The sequence below is a fragment of the Mizuhopecten yessoensis genome, unplaced genomic scaffold (genome assembly GCF_002113885.1).
Source record: "Mizuhopecten yessoensis strain PY_sf001 unplaced genomic scaffold, ASM211388v2 scaffold7493, whole genome shotgun sequence".
NCBI classification, from domain to species: Eukaryota; Metazoa; Mollusca; class Bivalvia; order Pectinida; family Pectinidae; genus Mizuhopecten; species Mizuhopecten yessoensis.
In genome coordinates, this window is record NW_018407075.1 from 849,507 (window position 1) to 877,479 (window position 27,973).

The window sequence follows — 27,973 nt, forward strand, 5'->3', positions numbered from 1 at the left end:
ATTTTGGTCAGATAGTAGACAGACTTGAGGCTTTATTGAGTTATTAATGATTGAGTGACGGTGTGACAGGTACATGTTGCCTGTTAGTCACCACGACTGAAATCTCTTCCGTTCAGTGTAAATATGTACACCTTAGACGTTTGAAGGTACGGCTATCACACAAGTTATTTACAGTCTTACTACGAGTATATTGGTGACATTACTTACTCCATTGAATCAGAAGAACACTTTGGAGCTATATTGTAGGCTTCAATTACTTTGGTCACATGCACTTGGAAACATCTGGCTACGGAATTTGTAAGCATCACATTTCATGAGTTTTGTGTAATGGGTAAGTCACAGGGAAATGTGAATCAAACTTTCGTATTTCTCGGGCAGAAGAATCATATTGCAAAATCTAAAATGTCTTAAAAAGTATTCACTGTGACTTATTTGACAAAACAACTGCTAAAAGTACCAAAGTTTAAGCTGTTCTATCCAAAGAACTTATCAAATTTCAGCAAATAGTAAGGTGTAAGACATTTTACTGATTTGAAAAGTTGGAAATAAGAGTGAAACATGGTGAAAATGAGCAATTTGTGAAGATTTCTGATCTTTTACGTGGTATGGGACATGAAGACGTAAATAAAACCCAGACAAAAATTGGTTACTGTTTGTTGGTCATGTCTGTGAGTAGAATAATGAATGACTAGTGTAACCGTTGAACACAAGCGTGTCATAAATGACAAGAAAGTGTTGGCACGAAGTGTATAACCATGGCAAAATTTGTAGTTATCCGACAAAAGTGATGTAAATGGCGTGGGGTCATATCACTGGATGACGTAGAAACAAGAGCCTATACGTTTTCTCAAATCAGTGCTGAGGGCTTAATGAATGATCATAAAAAAATCATAAAAATGTAGTCTAGAGCTGCCATTTTACAGTAAGGGAGAAATACGATTATAGCACATAAGGTGTTAACACTAATCAAGGTCAGTCCAAAATTGATCGAATAAAATTGAGAGGAAAAAACCAAACATGACCTTAATGCAAATGCTTAAGATTTCAGAGTAGAAAGTTATATTTTTAATATTGTGTATGTTTCATTCAACTGAATGAAAAATGCTGCCTCAATGTTTTCTACAGATTTATTGTGCTCTTCTCCCTTCAAATTCTGGTTAAAACTAGCTAAAATAATTAATATTCATGTCATGTCTTATGTTGCTTCTAATTTCTTTCTTGTCAAATGTTCCTGGTCACATAAATATATTTGTAGTCTGTAATTAATGAAATGGAGTCAAATATATCACATAACAAATTATCAAACTTTACCTTAATAAAATCGGAAAGTATGTAAAATTGTCCAAGCTATTTACTGCTATATTCCCATAATAAATGGTCCATGAATGCTACTGGCCAATTAGCTTATTTCCGAGAGATAACGTGTTATTTTATTACTGTTAATGGTTTTACTTCCTCAATATTGCTTTGAGTTGGTCTTTACATGTTAAACCTAGGGTGGATTTTAAACGAGATTTCCAAGAGATAGACGTTCCATCCATACCCTTATTGATGGACAGAAATACACGTAGATGAATCCATAATGATTGTCTCATATAAACCTCGTCAGATGATCGTGAAGTGGTATCAAATTGATGGTATTTTTATGCAAAATTCTATTCAATATGATATAGATTTATAATAAAACAAATTTTCTATCTGTCTTCCACTTTTCGTAGTGACAATGAAGCTGGCCTTGCCTGTCTTGTTTACGATTTACCTTGACCTTCGTAGTATCTTAATGTACAAAAGCTGTTTTACGGAAGTGGAACATAATATTCGATGCATTGCTACGATTGTCCTTGTCCTCGTTGGTATCGTGTGTATCTGTCGACTGTTCAACCTTGGATGTGAATGATCAAATTTAACCATTATGGCTCTTAATGAAAGTGAAGCATTTTTTTGTAGCCGAACACAATTACAGTACTCAATCTAATAAAAACACCTGCTGATCACGATTACAGTACTCAATCTAATAAACACACCTGCTGATCATGATTACAGTACTCAATCTAATAAAAACACCTGCTGATCATGATTACAGTACTCAACGCTAACCTAATAAAAACAACTGCTGATCGTGATTACAGTTCTCAACGTTAACCTAATAAAAACACCTGCTGATAGAAGTATGACAATGCTCACCCTTGAACAATTGAAAAGAAATTTCTTTTGATTTAGAGTTGATAACTTTGAGATTTTTTTTCATTTGTAAACTATGATTCTATATCCATCCCATTAATGCTGTAAACGTACATATTTTAGCGGTAGTCTCATGTTAGAGGTAGTCAGTAGTCTTATGTTAGCGTTAGTCAGTAGTCTCATGTTAGAGGTAGTCAGTAGTCTTATGTTAGCGGTAGTCTTATGTTAGAGGTAGTCAGTAGTCTCATGTTAGAGGTAGTCAGTAGTCTTATGTTAGCGGTAGTCTTATGTTAGAGGTAGTCAGTAGTCTCATGTTAGAGGTAGTCAGTAGTCTTATGTTAGCGGTAGTCTTATGTTAGCGGTAGTCAGTAGTCTTATGTTAGCGGTAGTCTTATGTTAGCGGTAGTCAGTAGTCTTATGTTAGAGGTAGTCTTATGTTAGCGGTAGTCAGTAGTCTTATGTTAGCGGTAGTCTTATGTTAGCGGTAGTCAGTAGTCTTATGTTAGCGGTAGTCTTATGTTAGCGGTAGTCAGTAGTCTTATGTTAGCGGTAGTCTTATGTTAGCGGTAGTCAGTAGTCTTATGTTAGCGGTAGTCTTATGTTAGCGGTAGTCAGTAGTCTTATGTTAGCGGTAGTCTTATGTTAGCGGTAGTCAGTAGTCTTATGTTAGCGGTAGTCTTATGTTAGCGGTAGTCAGTAGTCTTATGTTAGCGGTAGTCTTATGTTAGCGGTAGTCAGTAGTCTTATGTTAGCGGTAGTCTTATGTTAGCGGTAGTCAGTAGTCTTATGTTAGCGGTAGTCTTATGTTAGCGGTAGTCAGTAGTCTTATGTTAGCGGTAGTCTTATGTTAGCGGTAGTCAGTAGTCTTATGTTAGCGGTAGTCTTATGTTAGCGGTAGTCAGTAGTCTTATGTTAGCGGTAGTCTTATGTTAGCGGTAGTCAGTAGTCTTATGTTAGCGGTAGTCTTATGTTAGCGGTAGTCAGTAGTCTTATGTTAGCGGTAGTCTTATGTTAGCGGTAGTCAGTAGTCTTATGTTAGCGGTAGTCTTATGTTAGCGGTAGTCAGTAGTCTTATGTTAGCGGTAGTCTTATGTTAGCGGTAGTCAGTAGTCTTATGTTAGCGGTAGTCTTATGTTAGCGGTAGTCAGTAGTCTTATGTTAGCGGTAGTCTTATGTTAGCGGTAGTCAGTAGTCTTATGTTAGCGGTAGTCTTATGTTAGCGGTAGTCAGTAGTCTTATGTTAGCGGTAGTCTTATGTTAGCGGTAGTCAGTAGTCTTATGTTAGCGGTAGTCTTATGTTAGCGGTAGTCAGTAGTCTTATGTTAGCGGTAGTCTTATGTTAGCGGTAGTCAGTAGTCTTATGTTAGCGGTAGTCTTATGTTAGCGGTAGTCAGTAGTCTTATGTTAGCGGTAGTCTTATGTTAGCGGTAGTCAGTAGTCTTATGTTAGCGGTAGTCTTATGTTAGTGGTAGTCAGTAGTCTTATGTTAGCGGTAGTCTTATGTTAGCGGTAGTCAGTAGTCTTATGTTATCGGTAGTCTTATGTTAGAGGTAGTCTTATGTTAGTGGTAGTCAGTAGTCTTATGTTAGAGGTAGTCTTATGTTAGCGGTAGTCAGTAGTCTTATGTTAGAGGTAGTCTTATGTTAGCAGTAGTCAGTAGTCTTATGTTAGCGGTAATCTTATGTTAGCGGTAGTCTTATGTTAGCGGTAATCTTATGTTAGTGGTAGTCTTATGTTAGAGGTAGTCTTATGTTAGAGGTAGTCTTATGTTAGAGGTAGTCTTATGTTAGTGGTAGTCAGTAGTCTTATGTTAGAGGTAGTCTTATGTTAGCGGTAGTCAGTAGTCTTATGTTAGAGGTAGTCTTATGTTAGCAGTAGTCAGTAGTCTTATGTTAGCGGTAATCTTATGTTAGCGGTAGTCTTATGTTAGCGGTAATCTTATGTTAGTGGTAGTCTTATGTTAGAGGTAGTCTTATGTTAGAGGTAGTCTTATGTTAGAGGTAGTCTTATGTTAGTGGTAGTCAGTAGTCTTATGTTAGAGGTAGTCTTATGTTAGCGGTAGTCAGTAGTCTTATGTTAGAGGTAGTCTTATGTTAGCAGTAGTCAGTAGTCTTATGTTAGCGGTAATCTTATGTTAGCGGTAGTCTTATGTTAGCGGTAATCTTATGTTAGTGGTAGTCTTATGTTAGAGGTAGTCTTATGTTAGAGGTAGTCTTATGTTAGAGGTAGTCTTATGTTAGTGGTAGTCAGTAGTCTTATGTTAGAGGTAGTCTTATGTTAGCGGTAGTCAGTAGTCTTATGTTAGAGGTAGTCTTATGTTAGCAGTAGTCAGTAGTCTTATGTTAGCGGTAATCTTATGTTAGCGGTAGTCTTATGTTAGCGGTAATCTTATGTTAGTGGTAGTCTTATGTTAGAGGTAGTCTTATGTTAGAGGTAGTCTTATGTTAGAGGTAGTCTTATGTTAGTGGTAGTCAGTAGTCTTATGTTAGCGGTAGTCTTATGTTAGTGGTAGTCAGTAGTCTTATGTTAGCGGTAATCTTATGTTAGCGGTAGTCAGTAGTCTTATGTTAGCGGTAGTCTTATGTTAGTGGTAGTCTTATGTTAGTGGTAGTCAGTAGTCTTATGTTAGCGGTAGCCAGTAGTCTTATGTTAGCAGTAGTCAGTAGTCTTATGTTAGCAGTAGTCAGTAGTCTTATGTTAGCGGTAGTCTTATGTTAGCGGTAATCTTATGTTAGCNGGGTAGTCTTATGTTAGCGGTAGTCTTTTGTTAGCGGTAGTCTTATGTTAGAGGTAGTCCTATGTTAGCGCCTGTCACACTTTAAAAATTGTGCTAAATTATCAACGCGCCAATTTCAGTTCATGTATGTTGTTTTGTAATGCATATTTCGTAATTGCGCCAATTCATCAATGCGCTAAAAACTGTTAGAATTTGATAATGCAGTGAAATTTGTCTTTTTAAAATAATTCTTTATTATACATAATGGTCCAGTGGTTATTTTATGCGGAATGATGGTCCAGTGGTTATTTCATGCGGAATGATGGTCCAGTGGTTATTTTATGCGTGATGGTCCAGGGTAATGGTCCAGTGGTTATTTTATGCGTAATGGTCCAGGGTAATGGTCCAGTGGTTATTTCTAGTATTAAGATTTTTAAGAACACTCCTTTCTCCTTTTCTTGGCTTAATATAGTCCTAGTTTTACATCTTTGCTATGACAACAGTAATCTACTGATGATGGGGTGACCCCCCCCACCCCCCTACCCTGGAAATAGCTAAGGTCACATGATGATAGTGTCCACAGTGAATGAGGTCACACAAAAGCTAAGGTTATGTGAGGATGCTCTAAACAACCTAGGTTTATATGACGTCAGCGTTCACCACTGTTGATGGAGCCACTCAGTATAAATTGAGACCACGCTGAGATGTCGTTTGAATTGAGACCACGCTGAGTTGTCGTTTGAATTGATACCACACTGAGATGTCGTTTGAATTGAGATCACGCTGAGATGTCGTTTGAATTAAGACCACACTGAGATGTTGTTTGAATTGAGACCACGCTGCGATGTCGTTTGAATTGAGATCACGCTGAGATGTCGTTTGACTTGAGACCACGCTGAGATGTCATTTGAATTGAGACCACGCTGCGATGTCGTTTGAATTGAGATCACGCTGAGATGTCGTTTGAATTGAGACCACGCTGAGATGTCGTTTGAATTGAGACCACACTGAGATGTTGTTTGAATTGAGACCACGCTGAGATGTCGTTTGAATTGAGACCACGCTCAGATGTCGTTTGAATTGATACCACACTGAGATGTCGTTTGAATTGATACCACGCTGAGATGTCGTTATCTATATACGCCGTAGCAGGATATCTAACCTGGTTACATTATCCTGATAATTGGCTAACCTGCTTTGTCAAGAAGCAGTGTAAGAAAGAGAAGACATCATTAGATAGTAATCTAAAAGACCTGGAGTGATGCACTGGGGTCAGCAGATCAATGATATTTTATAGTCTTGTAGCCATAGGTGTCTTCAACACGAAGGCAACAAAAATCTCTGATTATACAGTGATACGTCTCGGCATAGGGGCCGCAGTGGGGGAGAGGTTAAGGTGTCTCACAATCTAAGATCACTAGCCCTCCACCACTGGGTTGCAGTTCTAGGCCTACATGAGGCAGTTGCCAAGTACTGGCCACAGCTTGGTGGTACTTCTCAGGGCACATCCTTCAAGGACCACAGATATTACAAGAAAATAAAACAAAAAAACACCTAACCAAACCTTTTCAAGTCTACGGTTTGACAATTGAAGAAATGTAGCCCAGGGATTGAAATTTACCCATCTTGCCCCCATTAGAGTTAAAGATTCATTGAGTCACCAATTTCCAGGTATACCAATAAATATTGCTGTCTTGATTGTCTCATTCACCCCTGAAACACATGTGAACTCTTCCAAATCAAAGGTTGGAATAGTTCATTATGAAATTTCAGGGGTGAATGAGTTAAAGATATGTAAGCGGTACTTGAAATCAGTCAGTACATTGGAGAAATAGGTAGTAGATAGAGCAGTAATTTATATTCTTCAGAATCTAGTAGGTGAAGAAAATAAGTAGTTTACACATTACCGCATATGTGATGGTAATGTTTCGGTTTTGGTTTCCTAGACAGTCAGAGCTGGAATAATAAGGTTTATTTTATCTGTATTCTATCAAAATTAACTTTGCCAGTCATCTCTTGTCTGAGCTGACTGAACTTCATTATACCACAAACTTGATATATTTATTGTACATCGTAGATGATTTTGGTGTGTTTAGGGTAAAATCGAAACTGCTTCTGTTACAGGAAAGCTTATGAAATCTGCATTTTAAATTATCCTTTTTCCAATAACAATTTCATTTTTTGTTCAGAGCCTTGATATATCAGCCACTGTCAGAAAATATCCTATATCCTATTGTCTGGTTTTTTTCACTCATTCACCCCTGAAAACACATTTGAGCTCTTCCAATTCATAGGTTGGAATAGTTCATTTTGAATTTTCAGGGGTTTATGAGTTAACCCATTATGCACAAGTAAATGAAGGCCATTTCAAAAGAAAAAGAGTTTTTAGATGAGAGTGATCATGTGAGTTCAGAAAACTTTTAATAATTAAGGTAAATTGTGAAGTGGAAACCAAATTTCTTCAAAGAAATTATAAACAATGCTGGCAGCTCAAATAAACATATAAGCTTAAGTTCATCATAGATACATGGTGACCAGATTCATTGGTCAATGTAAATGAAATCTCCAAATCACTTGTGGTCAACGACAATTGAATCAGGGAGTCTTACTTGGTGACTCCAGGATGTGAGGAAGTGTGTTCCTATTGTGATTGGTTGTTGTCAGGGGAACTATTGCTCAGTAATATACTTCCTCATCGACATCTGTTTTCTTTTCTGTGTCCACCAATAAGGAAAACATGACACAAAACTCACATAAGGGAAATACAATGCGGTATCTGCACGTTGTCATAAAAAAAATATCTCAAGTTTGTTTGTGCAGGCTCTACAGCTGTATTGGAAACCATGACTTCTGTCTTTGTTCGAGTATGACCTAGTTTTGATTCATAGTAAAGGAAAAATTCAGTTGCACATGATAAAAAAAGTCTTCTTTGTTATAAAACCTGTCTAAACTGAACTTTTTAAGGTTGGGAATTGGACTTAACTCGAGATCTGGGTTGACCATTCCTCTTCTTCATGTCTCACTGAAAATGTGTGACAGATGGTCTTGAATGTGTTGTTCAAAATACTGTTTTCATGATTAGAGCCGATTATTCTGTTATGGGTAAAATTAAAAGAAATGTTACAAAATACATAAAGGCGACAATTAATTAAGGAAGATTATTTTATGGCTGTGGTCGCCTACATTCCATATACTGATGACACAGTGTCACTATGGTAATAGCTACATCCTGTTTATCACTTCCTGTCAAAGGATATGTGTGTAGTTAGTCTGTTAAAGCAAGCAGCACTATCGACAAACCACTCTGGCAAGTTGAATAGTTTGTAGAAAGTCACAGTTAGTTAATCCTACAATCTGTAATGTACATGTTAAATTTAAACCAACTGCTCCACCCCATGAAGACTTCCTTGTACCCATTTCTCTTGCTGGGTCAATTTGAACACTTAAGATAAGATTTTGTAATGTGAAAATTATATTCTAAAACCAACTGGTCCATCCCATGTAGATTTCCTTGTGCCTATTTCTCTTGCTGGGTCAATTTGAGCACTTAAGATAAGATTTTGTAATGTACATTTTATATAAAAACCAACTGGTCCATCCGATGTAGACTTCCTTTTATCTATTTCTCTTGCTTGGTCAACTTAAGCACCACATACAAGATTTTGTAATGTCCATGTTATATTAAAACCAACTGGTCCATCCCATGTAGATATCCTTCTATCCATTTCTCTTGCTGGGTCAACTTAAGCACCAAAGACAGGCTTTTGTAATGTTCATGTCATATTACAACCAACTGGTCCATCCCATGTAGATATCCTTCTATCCATTTCTCTTGCTGGGTCAACTTGAGCACTTTAGATAAGATTTTGTAATGTACATGTTCTATTAAAACCAACTGGTTCATCCCTTGGAGACTTCCTTGTACCCATTTCTCTTGCTGGGTCAACTTGAGCACTAAAGATAAGATTTTGTAATGTACATGTTATATTAAAACCAACTGGTCCATCCTATGTAGACTTCCTTGTATCCATTTCTCTTGCTGGGTCAACTTTAGCAATAAGGCTTCATAATTGCCAAAAATGGTTAAAAAATAGTTAAGAACCAAAAAAAAAATGACCACTGGGTACTGTATTTCAACAGGTTATCCAACGTAATAGTATAATTCCATTTCATAAGGAGACTTCGTCATAAAAAAGCATTACCTACTCACTCGGGTTCGACTGCCGCTTTCCCTTGTAGATTCCATGGTTTTTAAATGAAGAATGAGATGATAAAGATGAAGCAATGATTGGTGACAAAAACAACTTAGGCAGATATAGATTTACCCTTTTATTGTAGGTCTAGGCAGATATAGATTTACCCGTTTATTGTACATCTAGGCAGATATAGATTTACCCGTTTATTGAACGTCTAGGCAGATATAGATTTACCCGTTTATTGTACGTCTAGGCAGATATAGATTTACCCATTTATTGTACGTCTAGGCAGATAATAGATTTACCCGTTTATTATACATCTAGGCAGATGTAGATTTACCCGTTTATTGTACGTCTAGGCAGATATAGATTGACCCGTTTATTATACATCTAGGCAGATATAGATTTACCCGTTTATTGTACGTTTAGGCAGATATAGATTTACCCGTTTATTATACATCTAGTCAGATATAGATTTACCCGTTTATTGTACGTCTAGGCAGATACAGATTTACCCGTTTATTGTACTTCTAGGCAGATATAGATTTACCCGTTTATTGTACGTCTAGGCAGATAATAGTTTTACCCGTTTATTATACATCTAGGCAGATATAGATTTACCCGTTTATTATACATCTAGGCAGATACAGATTTACCCATTTATTGTACGTCTAGGCAGATATAGATTTACCCGTTTATTGTACGTCTAGGCAGATATAGATTTAACCGTTTATTGTACGTCTAGGCAGATACAGATTTACCCGTTTATTATACGTCTACAGTATCTCAAACAAAGCATGTGGCGGCAAGTGGGTTTCCGAATTGAACAGCGAAATAATTCTGCGGAGTTCCCAGAGAAAAACCACTTACCTATGGCCAGTACCTGGTGACCTCCCAAAGTAGGTCTTGAACCCGCGACCCAGTGGTGTAGGGCAAGTGGTAGCAGAATGTCAAACGACTTCACCACTTGGCCACCACGGCCCCTTGTCTAGGGTGAACAAAGTGTGTTGCAGCTAGGTTGGATCGTCAATGCATCAACTATATCAATTTAATCACAGAGACTGATTACATTAAAAGTTTGTGAGCGAGAGATAAAGAATTTTGTTTGCTTGTAAAAGTTACAAGATGAAGCACATTGAACTTTTTAGCAACATCTGTGCCAGCTTTATGCCGACACCTTCCAGTCTGTAAATTGCATTTGATGTGGTGTTTACATCTCTGGCTGCAGAGTTTCTGTGGCATTCACGTCAATGACAAAGTACTGATACGACTCGACTCAAACGTTGTCTTCGTAAGTGAGGACAGATTAAAGGCTATTTACTGTAACAGTGATAAAGCCACACACAATTTATGTCAACATGAATAAGATGTGCAACAAAAAAAAAAAAAAAATGCCGGTAATTTCTTGCTTCCTTAAAGATTAAATGTTGATTAAAAAATGTGAGAATGACGTTGACGAATAAACGAATATAAGACTGCCTTGTTTCTAATGACATAGATCTGTTTGACACATCTTCAAGGTTTCGGGAGAACGTGCTGATTTGCACATCATATACAATTACTGTTACTTGTAAATTCTCCTGTCGAGGTGTTGTTCGCACCCTCTAATCTCTTGACGTCAACACGTTAAACATGTCAAAGTATTTACTTCTGCAAAAAAATCGTCTCACAGAACCCCTTGGATTTGAAAAAAAATAATGTTTATCATGATTATACAGGATAGCCTGGATAGCCTTCCAATAGCTTTGGTTAACTCTTTTATTGAAGGAGGTCGTTTTGGAACTAAGTAGTCTCTTCGGACAGGCTCTGTACTGACTAATGTCAGAAGGTTACGGGTGTGTTTGTGTAGCTTACTGGACAGGAACGATTTGATACTGACCCAAGGTAAGATTATGTTGTCTTTATCTAGGAAAAAAACACCTGCGTTTGCTACAAATTTAAAGAAAGTAGCACAAATTTCCGTGAAGAATGACACATTCCCTTGGAGTTAAAGGATCAGTTATTTTTCCCTAGAGAAATGTTAAATACATTATTGTGAAAACAATAGCAAATACATTTTGAAATGGTGTCACTCCAGTAATTAAAAAGGATATGGGAATGTCATTGATCTATGTAAAATTTATTATAATCCAGGTTTTTCTGAATTTTTGAAGCATTGTTTTAATTATATAAACTGATTACATGACAGCAAAATTGTCATAGCCTATTTTTAACAGCAGAAAACAAAAACTAAGAACTAGCGTTTTATATTTAAGAAAAAAAGAAACCATTTCAACATTCTTCAGTCTAGTTTAAGTAAAAAAATTACCATATCCATAACATAGAACGGTTATAGATTCTATTTATCTCATATAAAGCATCCAGTTGTGATAGATTGTATTGATATTTCTTAAAGGAACTGACCCACCTAGTAGAGGCTGAACAGTAGAGACAAAAAGGGTCAGATTGACTTATTTGATATGAATGACATCTCTTCTAAAACAAATGGGCAGGTTTCAACCAAATTATGCTGATGGCATCAGTAGCCCATGGGGATCAAAAGTTACAGCAATACAGGGGCTGACCCTCCTAGTTAGGGCTGAAAGGCGTAGTCAAGGGGGTCAAAAGGACTTGTTTTCTTTAACATCTCTTCTAAAACTATTGGGCAGGTTTTAAACCAAATTATGATCGCTTAAAGTCTATGAGGATCAAAATCTGCGCAAATACAGTTGCTAATATTCCTTGGGTGTCCTGACCCAAACTATGCTTACACAGATACACAGATTTTGTTCTGGCTATAGGACTGAAAATCCTCTGCTGTTTAAGCTCTGTACAATAAAAAACAAACATAATTATATGACATCATCATGGACACAGTAGATTTCAATTTCACTTCCAAAATAGCTAGGTTAATCCCGGCCCTTTGGGCCTCTTGTACATTTTAGCTGGCCATACTTGGAGCATCTGTGACTAGGTTTTGTTACATACACACCGTGAACCTACATATACATAGAAGTTCCTCATTCTTTCCGTCACATAAAGGATGATCAAATTTCACACAATAAGGATTCAGGCGAGTTCCCCTGAAAAGATAGTGGCTATTTGTTATGTATGTTCAGGTAACACCTATTCTTTAAGTTGCGAGCAAAAATGTCATCTGACGACACTTTTCAATGAAGACTAAAAAAGTTACGAATGTTTCAGAACTGCTTTTGACCTTTATTATCCTGTTTTGACCTTATTTCTATGACCTCCGAATCGTCACCCTTCCAGGTTTGCTGACCCGTAATACTGGTATCTCGGCTTTCATCAAACAAATGTTGGGTTTTTTACAGATAAAAAAATCTACGAGTATTTTGTCTGTGTTTGTTCATGAGAAACCGAAGTATATTTACCTGAATAGAACACCAGTGACATCATCGACATAGACCGTTTGTAATATATGACAACTTGTTTTTTAGTTATTTGATAACAAGTTGTAATATTTTTTATTTTAAAAGTAGTATCAGCTTACAATGAGTTTATTATTTAAAAGAAATTATATTATAAGTTATATCTAAAAGAATGTCTTAAAAATACAAATACTATAATTATTAAATTGATAACTTTAAGTACTGTGCCTAGATAAATTTCACCATCGTACTTGATGAAAAAATGTGTATTACAAACACAACAAACAAATTCAGAAAATATTTTTGTGGTGATATAGGCCTTGGTAGGGTATACCACACACACATTCAGGTATATCTTGACTACCATTATTTACCTTGCGTGAATCATCCAGGTTGCTGGCGGATTATTTGGTTTCTATGGTATAGAAGGCAACACATTACTGGAAATAAATATTCCAGAAATATTATTCCAATAAATATAAACAAAAATTATAGTCAGTTAACAGAAGCATATCATAATAAACGGTAATGGGTAGAAAACACTTCATTGATTCGAAAAATGTTTCTAGACAGAAGTTTATAGCGAAACAAAAGTAGGAAAAGGTTGGGCTACATTCGCGTATCCCGGTTGAAACGGTACGTGTGGCGCAGAAATTTTCCACGATAAACGAACACACTTGGACCGTTCTATAAGCAGAGCTAAAAATCCACAGATTCGGAGAATAAAAAACAGTGTTTCAAGAATATTATGACCTTCTTTCATCCGTCCACTGAATTAACATAACGTAACTTAAAAACTACATGTGACTTGACATTGTTTTAGAAAGAAATAACGCAAATTGGCAATAGTCAGCATTTTAGTTTCGGTCAGGCACGTCTGGACCCCTCAATCTAAACGTGCCAAATTTTCCTGAGGTCAGCCTCAGTCCAAATATGTACCTGTCGTTTTCTTTACATGTTCAACCGGTTCAACCGTTTCAACCGGTAACGCGAATGTACCCTAGGTTTTAGATTGACCAGACTGAGGTTGAATCAGGATCGTTCAAACTCTTGACTGCTATATATGATACAATGCATTGAACCAAATGTTGGAAAAGTCATCTTTCTAGCTTCCTTTAAACAATATAAAATTTGTACATAAAACACATTATCTCTCGAGAGGGTGCCTATTATATACTTTATTGCTGAGAAAGGAATTCTATACCAGAGTTTTATTTTGATGCATATGTCAAACATGTGACGTAATAATTTCATTTTGGTATAGTGTGCATTCCATCAGATCAGATTCGTAGTGTAATATATTGTATTGAAATGTAAATATGAGACACTGTAGCCCAATAGAATGTTATTAAAATTAATCGTTATCAGTGATACATTTTACGCAGTTCAAAATGTTTTCCACCTGGAATTTAAAGGATTCTGGTTATCAGGCTGTTTCCCTCCCTGAAGGTTTTGTAGTATGGAGATTAGGTGTAGCCTAAGGTCTGATAGGGAACTATATATTATTGGAATCTATGTTTAGTATGGAGATTAGGTGTAGCTTAAGGTCTGATAGGGAACTATATATTACTGGAATCTATGTTTGTAGTATGGAGATTAGGTGTAGCCTAAGGTCTGATAGGGAACTATATATTATTGGAATCTATGCTGATGATAGATAGTCCAATTATCACCAGTCAGTACAGCTAGGTAGTTAGGTCTTAACTCATTCAACCCTACATATTTAAACTAGACTTGCCCATTCTTTGATTTGGTAAGGTTCAAATGTGACTTAGGGGTGAATGGGTTNTAGACTTGCACATTCTTTGATTTGGTAAGGTTCAAATGTAACTTAGGGGTGAATGGGTTAATTGTGGGTTTACACCCTGAACACCTATTTGCTGGTTGGCGTGGTTTCAAGTCTGGCCATTAAGGGTGGTGGTGGTGGTGGTGGTGGGAATCATCAAGTTCCTTTTGTCTGACCTATAGATATTTAAGGATTGAAAATAATTGTACAGTGAAACCTGTCTTATCTGAAACCCACTGGGATCCAGAAAATTGGTTGGGTTAGAAAGGTGTCAGATTACACAGGCTTTTCTTGTTAGTATTTATAGGAAACAGGATTTTAAAGGTTTATTGGCACTAGAAAGTCTGCTGGATTATTCAGTAGTTAGAATAGATAGGTTTCACTCTAGATGTTTAGATATTGTTTATATCATTCTGGGATATCCCCCCTTGGTTACATTATTGTTTGTCCATATTTTACCTTTTGATAGAGAGATAACCCGGGGCTATAGCAGTGAACAAACAAATGTCAAAATAAACATGTTGCCGTTGTTTTCTGTGTGTTTTGTCACATACCAGTAGCTGTAGGTGACATAGGGTAAAACCTCTCAAATTTTGATGCCAGCAAGTTCATGCTTTTATATTGAGTGATGAATTCTCAATATATAAATATATATATATATATATATATGATAGGTCTATGGGGAATCAAACTAAATAGAGTATGGCTAGTGTGGTAGACCTTTATCAGATACAAATCAGTTATTATTCCTAAGTAAATAATATCTGATGAATAATTTTGTGTGATATGAAATTGCTTTTTATTAAATATTTAGAAAGGACCTGTTACAGGAACAAAAGAATTTTGCCCACAAAGCAATTTAACCATTACTGGGTTATATTTGTAGCTCCCTAATACACGACCCATGAGATATTTTAAAAAAATTAAAAAGGTCCCCAGGGCCTGTGCTATGAANCCCTGTTGGTGTTACTGGAATGGACTATAGGTTTGTACTCTGTCACATTTTGCAATTTGGGTCTTGTACCCTTTTACAGAGTTATGGCCCTTTGTTCAACATGTCACTCAATCCAGGGCAAATCTCATATACTCTGCCATAAAACTGCTCAGTTTTGTCTGTGAGCTAGTACCTCTAGGGATGGTGGAATGTAGTATACTGAAATGATATCTTGAACCGATTATATACAGAGTTATGGCCCTTTATTCATTGTGCGTCACTTAATCAAGGGCATTTATCTCATATACCCTGTCACCTATAATTGCAGAACTTTGTATGTCAGTACTTCCCTGGATTATAAGGTCACAAACCAAAATCAGGTCTTGTGCCCCTTAGAAATACATCGGTAAATTTATTTGGCTTAAGTACTTCCTAATTTCCCCTGTCAAAGCCATGCCTACAGCTAGACACAAGGGTTGAAATCCTTTCATACTCTATTGACTGACCGAATATCGTTTACAGATTGATGCAGTTTACACATCAGTGCTGGGGTGTATCCTAATTAAGCCCCTTTAACCTATTTCTAGTACTTGTAAATGATTCTGTGAGTGTATTGATCGGTCGGAAGCAGACCAAATTAAACAGAATAGATAAGAATCGGATCCATTTTCCGCCACTCAGATTTGTAGTTGAGACAGAGAATTGCTGTTTGTGTTTACATTTATAACTGGACCCTGCAGCCATTGATCCGACAAACAACCACCTGTCACCTCGCCTTAAAACAGACAAACAGGTGAACTAGGCAGGTGAAAATTGGAGATTAAATGATGTGATTAAGACATAAATATTGTTGTAGATGATTTATGCCCGTCTGTGTTTCTGTCCTGGAGTGTTAACTGTCGTGATGTATCTACAAACACTGCATTATGGGATTATCGAAGGATGAGAAATTGTCAATGTTTTATGACTTTTCTAAAAATAGTTTGAATGCTACAATTATATATTGCATCAATTTGAAATTCAAATACCATCAACCTGACTTCGAGGTTAAAAGATACTTGATTACAAAAATAATTTTCTTTGGAACCTTTGACATGTCAGCCCTTTAAAAATTCAGCTGACACTATAGGTCCAAAGGTGTAATCTGTTATACTGACTTTTCTTAGGAGAGGGTTTCTCTGATTAACATTATTTACTGTGTATCAGGTAATAAAATATATCTCTTATCGAGGCTTTGACAGGAAATGTTGAGGTCACATGTCGTGTAAATTGAGTGTTATGAGTACCGAAACCATCAGTTATAAAGAACTACAGGAGTTCTCTGTTTACAGTGAATTGTAGGTTCGCTGATCACTCGTACTTAAAGCTATCATTACGGTGGAGTGTGACCTACCAGGCCAGGATTGATCGCGAAGGGAACCTTTTCAAAACAGTGTCATTTTCATTTTGTTCAGACGTTTTTGGTCTTGGAAAAAAGTTGAGATTACTTTATACATGTATCACTTTATTTTCATTTGTACTTCATTTCTGTTCCTGAAGGTTTTATTCATGAATTATTGTAATCTAAATTTGCGATTGAGAGGATGATGTTTCAATATTTACATTGATTATCTGTGGAATTCATATTTGCGGAAGATTGAACATGCAAACATGTCTCCTGATGAAATAACACAAATGTTTATTTCAAGAGAGAAAAAAATGTGATTTAGAGTACTTGTAACGGACCCCTAAAAAGGGTGCAGCATCTGGGATCAGCTGTTTAATGATAAGTAACTGACAGGTCAGGGGAATGTTGGGAGTTTCTCCAACTCATACATGTGCCCGGTTTATTGTATTCTTGACCAAGAATATTACATGGACTGTTCTAGTCTACCCATCTGTACAAATTGGGTACCATCATATCGGGGAGTACTGGTATCTGATTGATACAATAGGGAAAGGGAGGGCTTCTGTTAAGAGGGGATGGGGGTAGGGGGTGTGATATGTGGGGGATTGGGAGTTGTGTTAAGACTCACATGGACGGAATCTAAGATGGGCTTCAACTCTATTGCTGTAGGCTTTTGAAGACTTTGTTGTACTTTTTAGGTTGGATAATGTTTTAAAACAAATCATGTATTGAAACTTCAGTGAAATGCAACCTTTATGTAGACATATAGTAAGGCTCATAAAACCACTACAGGACTGTTTGAAAGAAGTTATTTCCTGGTTAAAGACCTAAATTAAACTGTCTCAAACCTTGAGGCCAGATGGTAAAGAACTCTGTGACATTGAATATATGTGTTTTTAATCAGTGCAGCTAAACTTCTTAATTTGCTATAATTAATGGAGAGTGGTTTGAAAAGGGAAGGATTTCGACTTTATCGGACATTACTCTAAATTGTTTTAAGATGGATGTTTTTTTTCAGGAAGATGAGACAAACATGTAAGCAGGTTTTGGTTGTGTTGACAAAGAAGGAGGGGGGTATAAAATCAATTAACTCGCCTTAATAAGGAAGTAGAAACACCTTTGATGATGTAAGTGTAACTGTAAGTGTAACATTGGGTATAAACGGGGAGTGAGGGTTAAGTAATCTCACCAAGGAATTAGAAACGTGATGATGTAACTGATACAGTTGGCATTTATTGGTAGTATTGTATTGAGGATGGCCATATTGAATTTTTCAAAAAGGTTTTGTGTAATAAATTGATGGTTAAGGGTGCCTGCCATGCCCCCCCCCCCCCCCTCCACCCCAGNGAATTGAGCATTTGAGATAAGTTTGGATTGATGGGAAGGGGTAAATGCATAGTTTTGAGAGGATGTAGGCTGGATGGGAGGGGGGAATGTACAGTGATGAGAGGAGGTAGGCTGGATGGGAAGGGGAAATGCATAGTTTTGAGAAGATGTAGGCTGTAGGTTGGATGGGGAGGGGGGAATGCAAAGTTTTGAGAGTATGTAGGCTGGATGGAAAGGGGGGAATGCAAAGTTTTGAGAGGATGTAGGCTGTAGGTTGGATGGGGAGGGGGGAATGCAAAGTTTTGAGAGGATATGGGCTGGACGGGGAGGGGGGAATGTACAGTTTCGGAAGTTTGGGCAACACAAAAATGTCCTGTATCTGCCACTGGATATGGATTTTGATTGAAGATGTGGGTAAATCTCACCAAGGAAGTAGACATTCAGTGATATAACTATTACAGTGAGGTGTTTGTGGTATTCCGTTTAAAGGACCTTAAGGGGTGACAGGTAGGTTTTATTATACCTGACTTGTGACGAATGTCTCCGGCCGACAGCCGTGTTGTAAAGATGATACACATCCTTGTGTATTTGTATTGTACTATAAGTGGCATATATGTTACCTTGCTATCAACAATAGCCTAGGTAAATAAGAATATACTCCTTATTTAAAAATCTTCGTAACAGTTTATATATATACCTAGGTAAATGGACAATAGATGTCCCACCTGAACGATCCGACAGAATACCACGGCGTGGCGATACGCTTAAAGCAGGGATGATTAGGACAAAACTTGGCAAACCAATTAATACTTGGACTGGACACCTGTTTCTTCAACGGTCAGTTTCATATTATAGGTGTAGGACCTTCTAGGGAGATTGAACGTCTTACCTGAGCTTCGTTAAGTGTAATGTATAAAGCCAGGTAAACACTGGAGATAATCAACAGAGATACAGGTGAAAAGGCCGATAATTTCTACAGAACTCACTTGGTGATTAGAAAGTAAAACATTATACTGACACTGATTGAATGTGCAAATTTGTTTTGATCTTCTCATGATTAATTCTCTTAATTTTACTGGGAAATAACTCTTCGTCAGTCTAAAATTTGAACTCCTGGCTGTTCTGACATCTCACACAGGTAAGTAAACGGTGAAGTGTTGTCTGTGCACGTGGGTGTAACACTTTATAAGGCTAGATTGGAATTCTACATTGTATTGCAGAAATATTTTGGATTTTCAATTATTTTGATGTTTAATACTTTGCAAACATGAAATAGATTAGTGACATAATTCATATTTATGACTAGTTTGATGTTTTGATACCTGCAAATTAATTACAGGTGTGTAAAATAGTTTGTGTTTGTAATTAGTTGGGTGGTTTATATCTGCAAACTTGATGCAGGTGAGTTTTCTCACCTGATGTACACACAGGTGATAAAATTACAGTGAGAAATAGTGTTGTGGTATGCAGTTGGCTGCCAGTCAAGTCAATGAAAATGCCAGACAGTTTATCTGATATATACTCCAGGTGATGGGAATATGTTAAAAAGTGCAAACTCCAAGGTTTGAGGGATTAACTGATATACATGGGTTGCTGTAGGACGAAAATGCACAGGGCTGTATGGGGAATCAAAAAGTTATGTAATATATAAAAATCATTATGTAGGTTTTTTCTGTACACATGTATGGGCTAAGTGGATTGCTGTTCAGCATACACATTCAAAGCAGGCATTCTGCTGAACAGAAACGTGTATTCAAACATAGCTCAGGATTGCCAATGGATTACACATTCAAAGCAAATAGGAAAGATAGGATTTTCTAAGGATTTTCATCGGTCGCCTCGTCTGTAATTTCTATGTAGATGTAGAAATAAAATCTTACCTATGGGACCTAATGCATTTTGGTATAATTGGAATGTAGGGTTGAAATCCCACATATACCGCTACAGATGTCGGTTACCTGTATATTGAAAACGAAATTTACACCTACTTATTAACGATATTAGCTTTTTTCCATTTCCTTATTATATGCACGGTTATTTACATTTTTTTCAAAAGACATTTTTATTATACACTTTTCTTAAGATGGAAAGTACCACCCTTTTATACTGTTAACAGGCTATGAAAAATGATTTTCCCGTTACATACCTTTCTGTTATTTCCACTGTAGTTCATACAAATTAGACCCAGTACTAAATTCACCCTACTACATATTTTTTTCTCTTTCTGGCCTTTTAAAACAAATTGGCACAGATTTCTAACTTGTTCATCCCTACATATGTAAATTAGACTTGTCCAATTATTGATTTGGTAAGGTTCAAATGTGACTTTAGGGTTGAATGGGTTAATCTGTTTTAAAACTGCACAGAATATAATATATATAATCACAATTTTCCCCCATGTTCATTTTATTCTTTTTACAAAATGATGGTGACTATCCTGTTTTATCAGGCACATTTTCGAAGTGAGTCTCAAATATTTCGGAAATATTTGTTTTATAATCAAGACCTTCAACTTTTAACACTTAGGTTTGACATTGGTTGATATACATGTTATTGTGTTATTGTTAGCGGTTAAGGAAAGTTTCACAGAAACTAAATATGACATATTTACAGTGTCCCGACTGTGTCAGGCTAGTTGTTCAGGGTCATGTTTTGTTTCACTGACTGTAAAACTATCATTAAAAATGCATGGCCTTGACAGCTTCATATTCGATTGGTGATACAAGTTTTGTTCATAAATGATCTTACTGAAAAAAGAAAATATATTTTGTTGATGAAAGTTATTGTTGAAATAAAACATTAATATATCAGACTTATGAAAAGTGTGAAATATTTTGAGAAATTTGATAATTCAGATTCAAATTTTTAGATCAATTATTGAAAGCTAACTGAGCTTTGTGAATTGAGACCGAAATAGATTTCGAATCAGCTTAGTGCCAAACACTGACTTGTGAATAGGTGCGATATTAATGATCGAATGCCTGCTGTTTGTTATATAACTGTTAGTGTCTGTGATATCAAAGTGATGTATATGTCTGTCTGGTTAAACGTGGGGAGACAACTCTAATACCATGCCAGTCGGACATTTAATAACAGCTTCAGTATAAATTAATGATTGGCATGAAATTTTGTAATACTGAACAAATGACAGCCTGGGCAATATATATCAAATTCTGTGTGAGGAATTGTACTTACTTTGAAAAAAGTTTGTTGTGTAACGAAATCTATTTAATGAAGGGTGTAACTTGTTAGATAAAAACAGCCAGTTAATTTCATGGATGCATTGTATCTTTTCATGTGCACTCTAAAAGGGGATATGTCTGCTTTATGTAATGGCAAGTAACATGCATGATTAACGTTTTATTTAGCTCACTTGGTATGAGGTACAATGGACTGTGTTTATGGAGGGGAGGGTGTCTACCATCCGTCCATCATCTGTCGTTTGTCTTGTTATATCAACTTTTGCATTCATAAAACAATACCTCCCAAACTATTGAGCATAAATCAACCAATTGTTTTTTCTAGCATCCTTAGGACATGGGAATCAGAGGTTTTACAAATGAAGGGAATGACCCTCTTTGGGGCTTAGGGGCTTAGTCAGAAGGGGTCTATCTGTAGGCTTATTAATGCTTCAGAAGACATCTACTCCCAAACTACTTAGCAGATTTCAACCGAATTGTAGTGTAGCATGCTAATATCACATAAGTATAGAATACATCTACAAATAAAAGGGTTGATCGACTTTCTTTGGGGCTTTAAACAATATCTCTTCTCATACCATTGGACTGATTTTCGGCAAAAAAAGTACATTGTGAATATGTATTTCATATTTATGTGGCCAGTTCATGTCTGGTAATAAATAACCTCACCCATATCCACTGTATTTAGAAAGAAATGCCAACAACTGCCATTTCCTTGTCCCGTAATAAGCTAACCCCCATACTTTCATCAAAGTTACGTGTTGGCCCATTGGGCTTATTACAGAGTACATAAAATAGTAGGTCAACTGTGCCAAAAACAGATGTGTGAGTTGTATGCATACTGGTTGTACATAAGGTTGTACATAAGGTCTCAATTCACAATTATTTTGGCATAGAAGCTGCCATAATCTTGCCAACTTTTTTTCCTTGGGGGAGATTCTGCATGCTCAAAATTAAAACATAAATAAAGTTTGTATACACTCCTATTGACATTATTACCATTCAAATGAGATATTTTGAGTTGTTCTTTCAGACGAAATGATGATCTAATAATATAGAAACAGTTAAAAAAAATCACTCTTTTAAAATACTCTTAAGGTCGCACCTCTCTTTGAAAACACTCTTAAGGTCACACTCACTCTTTGAAAACACTCTTAAGGTCACACTCACTCTTTGAAAACACTCTTAAGGTCACACTCACTCTTTGAAAACACTCTTAAGGTCACACTCACTCTTTGAAAACACTCTTAAGGTCACACTCACTCTTTGAAAACACTCTTAAGGTCACACTCACTCTTTGAAAACACTCTTAAGGTCACACTCACTCTTTGAAAACACTCTTAAGGTCACACTCACTCTTTGAAAACACTCTTAAGGTCGCACCTCTCTTTGAAAACACTCCCAAGGTTGCACCTCTCTTTGAAAACACTCTTAAGGTCACACTCACTCTTTGAAAACACTCTTAAGGTCACACTCACTCTGAAAACACTCTTAGGGTCCAAAATCCCTCCTAAATAGGGTGGGTTGGCAAGCATGAGTTGCAAACTTGAACATTGTAATATAAATAATTGAGACAGACTTGAGTGATTTACCAGTTCATGCATTCTTGTGTAACTTGAACAATTTGTGTATCAGGTCGTTATTCTAATTCAGAATTATCAGTCATAAAATAAAGCTATTACTTTTAAAGTGAAATATTACGATTTAATATGTTTATTTATCATTAACAGAAGTGGAGGATCCATTTATTTCCTGGTCTGACTGTATTCTAAAATTTAGCACATTAACGGTGCAACAATTTTAAAAGCAGTATTAAATGGTTTAGACAATCTTATCTTGGTGGTCGTTAATCATTTTTTTATCAAACATCTCCAATTTCAATCACCAAAATGATATTTGGAGTGTTTTGTTTTCATCACAATTCTGGTACCAGGTATCGCACCCAAAAAATGCAAATTTGAACCGATTCATTTGCTATTATTGTGTTTGTAGGGTCGCTCTTTCAGACTCTTCGTAGTCACCATCTGCCTGTTCCTTCCAGTACCTCGCATTTATTGACAAAAAGTAAAACATGATTTATGTATTTATTCTGAAACAATTTCATCACGACACATAAAATGGAAATTACGCACAAAAACGACAATATATTTACTATAGCTTGTCTGACAACTTACAATGACTCTAAAAAAGAATAAAATATCCCTATTTTGCTGCTAACATTTTTTATTTATTTTTTAGAAAATGTTTGCCAAAAAGTATTATGTTACAATTCTATTGACATGTACATTTATTTAAAGTCTAGTCATCTTTACATTATTTATCACGTTTCCAAAAAACTATTCTCTGGAATATTTTCAAATTATTTTATCTATTTAAATCTGGGTGCAAAGGCTTTGAATAATACACTAAAGAAGACTCATGTTAATTGAAATATTTATAAGATGTAAGGAATTCAATTTCATTTTGAATTTTTTTTAATAAATGAGTAATAAAGCTAATAAGGCTTTATACAATTTGATTTCGTTCAATTGAAAATCAATGAATGTGCTTGTATGTGGAAAAGTATAGCGCACTGATTAAAAAAACTGGACAATATTTTGTAAAGTTGGTATAGAAGGTTTTAACGTGGGCTCGGATGGTACTTGAGTATCTATTACAGAACGGGGGGAAACACAGCCATTGGCCATTACGCTATTGATCCAGAGACGGAGCTTGTTTGATTAAAAGTTTTTTGAATTGAAGATGGTGTTCGTGCTCAAGTTACATGTAAATCGGACGTGTTTTTGTAAAAAAGAGTCGATACCTTGATTACCTTGACTTTTAAGTTGTGGACTTGGCGAAAATAGAATAAGCTATATGTTTACTGTATAGCGTTGGGCGAGTGTATGAACGATATTGAATTCCCAATACAGGGCAAATTTCTTTTATATATTATTATCGGTCAATGTTTCCTGGATTTTTTAAAAAGATATTTACTTTGGACCGGGGCTACTATTGTATATCTTGGCAAGTTAGATATGTATAGGTTTTATATATTTACAAGGTGCCAAGATTCATTCAAGGTCACACATAAGAAATTGATTGATACATGAAAAATGTACTATTTGCAGAGACAGTGTTTGATATGTGAGGTGTAGTTAGCAAGTTAACTCATTCACCCCTGAAATTTTGAAATAATGAGCTATTTCCAACCTTTGAATTGGAAGAGTTCAAAAGTGTCTTCAGGGGTGAATAAGTGAAGCTGTCTCGTAGACTAATCCAAAATTAGAACATCACATCACTGAATATCCACTAGCCGATGTTGATTTCATTTCCCTTATATTTGTCTTGTAGACTGTCATATTACGATTTTTAGGTCACCTGAGCTTTAGCTCAAGTGACCTATTGCTATCTGTTTTCGTCCGTCGTCGTCCGTCGTCCGTTAACATTTTACATTTCAAACTTAAAGTCAAGTTCTGCTGGGCCGATTGAACNCAGAATGAAGAACGAAGGGACCTTATCCTCATATCATTTCTCCTTCTTTCTGTTCTTTTTATTTTTCCTCTGATAAGTTAAGAAATATGTTGGGATCAATTTCAACTCCTCACCCAAAAACACCATTAAAACTTCAGTTCATGTAAACAAACTCAAATAATCTGGAAGATTGTTTTCGGGAGATAATGAAGTATTTATTGATAAGTCATTAAAAAAGTGATGCATCATATTTAGAATTATAGATTTTGTATATGCCAGGGTTTACCGTTTAGAGATACATATGTATAAATGCACTCCAGTGTTGAAATAGAACACTGCAGTATTGGAACTGTGACAGGTTGTAAGGGGCACACCGAGGTTACCTCATTGATTGGATATAACACTGACTGTAAACAGTTAAACCTACTGGCTACCCATCACAAGTAATATAAGTACGGTAAATATCCTCAAATCTGGTTACCCATCATATAAGTATGGTAAATATCCTCAAATCTGGTAACCCATCGCATAAATCAGGTAAATATCCTCAAATCTGGTAACCCATCGTATAAGTATGGTGAATATCCTCAAATCTGGTAACCCATCACAGGTAATATAATTATGGTAAATATCCTCAAATCTGGTTACCCATCATATAAGTATGGTAAATATCCTCAAGTCTGGTTATACCCATCACAAGTAATATAAGTAAGGTAGATATCCTCAAATCTGCTTACCTATTATCGTAAGTAATAAAGGTACAATGAATATTCTCAAATTCTGATCACCTATCACAATGGTACAGTAAATTCTGGTTACCTAAAATTCGCAAAGGGATGGTAATTATCCTCAATTTCTGGTCACCTATCAAAAAACAGGTACAGTAAATATCCTCAAATTCTGGTTCCCTGTCACAGAGGTATGGTAAATATTTGCAAATTCTTGTTGTTACCTTTCACAAAGTTGCAGTAAATATCCTCAAATTCTGGTTACCTAAAATTTGCAGAAGTATGGTAAATATCCTCAAATTCTGGTTACCTAATATTCACAAAGCGGCAGTATTTATCCTTAAATTCTGGTATATGGGTTGAGTTTTGTCAGATTAATTTCTGTTTAGATTGCTGCCTTTCAGGGGGGTTTTTTGTGCACATTTACCATGACAAGCTTGAATATTCAATTTATGAAAAAACATGGTCATGTCCCTTAAAAAGTGCAACATGGTCATGCTGACTTGGACGTAATTTGTGTGTGCATTGAATATCCCATGTGCTACTATTTCTATCCAGGGTGCAGGGTATTAATTATATTGATATGGTTTCTATTTACATTTTAAGGTTCCAGTTTGTCCTGCAGTATTCTAATTTAGAAACAATTAGTTAAGCTGATGGATTATCTCCCTCTGTAAACAGAAAGATAGTTAAGTTGATGGATTATCTCCCTGTAAACAGAAAGATAGTTAAGTTGATGGATTATCTCCCTCTGTAAACAGAAAGATAGTTAAGTTGATGGATTATCTCCCTGTAAACAGAAAGATAGTTAAGTTGATGGATTATCTCCCTCTGTAAACAGAAAGATAGTTAAGTTGATGGATTATCTCCCTGTAAACAGAAAGATAGTTAAGTTGATGGATTATCTCCCTCTGTAAACAGAAAGATAGTTAAGTTGATGGATTATCTCCCTGTAAACAGAAAGATAGTTAAGTTGATGGATTATCTCCCTCTGTAAACAGAAAGATAGTTAAGTTGATGGATTATCTCCCTGTAAACAGAAAGATAGTTAAGTTGATGGATTATCTCCCTCTGTAAACAGAAAGATAGTTAAGTTGATGGATTATCTCCCTCTGTAAATAGAAAGATAGTTTAGTTGATGGATTATCTCTCTTGGTTTATGTAAACAGAAATACAATAAGGTTGATGGATTATCTCCCATGGTTTCTGTAAAATGAAATACAGTTAGGTTGATGGATTGGCTCCCTTGGTTTCTGTTAGCAGAAATGTAGTTAGGTTGATGGATTATCTCCCTTGGTTTCTGTTAACTGAAAGAAAGTAATGTTGATGGATTAGCTCCCTTGGTTTCTGTAAAATGAAATACAGTAAGGTTGATGGATTGGCTCCCTTGGTTTCTGTTAACTGAAAGAGGGTTAGGTTGATGGATCAGCTCTCTTGGCTGTTTTAAAGTGGGGCCACCAAAATGTCTTCATCACAGGCGTATATGTTACAAGGTCAAAAGAGGACCGATAAACTCTTGAAATGACCTGCTATACTTAACTCCCGGATACAAATTTTGCTAAAATTTTGTATAGTCAAGTGCATAGTGCTTGTAGCGAGATATTTGTCCTTCATTGTTTGGTGAGGTAAAGTAATTTAACCAGTGTTTAATATTCTGGAGTGCACTTGTCCAAAGCTCGATGAATGTATCATAACTTGCAGGTCAGTATCAAAATAGAATGAAACCATCTCAGAAATGTATTATCAAACGGGTTGTAATGGGCATATGTTTGACGCATCATTGGTTAGTTTCCAGAAAAAAAGATATTTTGGAAATTTTGTAAAAAAAAAATCACATTTTGCTATAAAACCAGTGTCAATTTTATCTATTTCTAAGGAACACTGATTCAAATAATTCAAAATTTCATGGATTTGCTTTAAAAAATTATAGTTTGGTGTTTGTAGACGGATAAAGTATGTTGAAATCTCATACTTATTCTTGGTGATACATACTGTATTGTATATTGAATCTAAATTAATAGAGAAAATTGGAATCCCGCGAAAAAACCTGAAGTGTTTGTTGTTTCAATATTGTGGTTTTCTATTGATAATAAGAAAAATGTCAGTTCCTTTCCTTTGACAAATGACCTTAAAAATAAAGCTGTTGCAGTGATGTCAAACACTAAGCAATCCAATTACCAATGAAAAAGTGGTTTTCTTCTTTGTACTGTGAAATCACTCATTTTCGTGGGGTGTTTAGTTTCTTTCATTTCGCGGGTAACCTTCATTCAGAACGTCAAAGGTCCACAGGGTATTTACCAGTTTTTGATTTCCGTTTTGAGTGGGTACTTATAATCCAAGAATTCATTTACCAACGAAATGGTGTTTTGTCGGGAAACCACAAAATTTTGGCCCCACAAAAATATCTGATTTCACAATATATTCCGAAGATTTTATTGGATAATTAAGCCCATCAACAGTAATTTCAGAAAGGACTTCAGGTTGGCAGCCTGTCGCTCGTCTGTCACTTTTAATTTTCTGGCATGTATCTTATATGTTCTGACAACAACAGTTGCTACTATATAGTGAGTAATTGCCCTTCCCTGACACTTTTTCATGTCAAAGTCTGTCGAGAGTCTAGGGACTATGGATTTTTTGTGATAATTTATCCTGTTTTAATGAATAGTAACTAACTGAAAAAGAAGGGGGGGGGGGG

General features: G+C 36.0%; 1 protein-coding gene across 5 annotated transcripts in view; it reads left to right on the plus strand.

Annotated features, from left to right (window-relative positions):
- Nucleotides 1-27,973, plus strand: part of LOC110453741 (tumor necrosis factor alpha-induced protein 8-like) — a 111,812-nt gene that overhangs the window by 54,787 nt on the left and 29,052 nt on the right. The window contains exon 4 of one of the 5 annotated variants that reach the window (XM_021502850.1): nucleotides 10,861-10,977. The exons of 3 other annotated variants lie outside the window; for them this stretch is intronic. The gene's annotated coding sequence lies outside the window, so the exon portion shown is untranslated. Of the gene's footprint in view, nucleotides 1-10,860; nucleotides 10,978-18,408; nucleotides 19,036-27,973 lie in introns of those variants that run through there. One more of the 5 variants, XM_021502852.1, reaches the window with a different exon arrangement.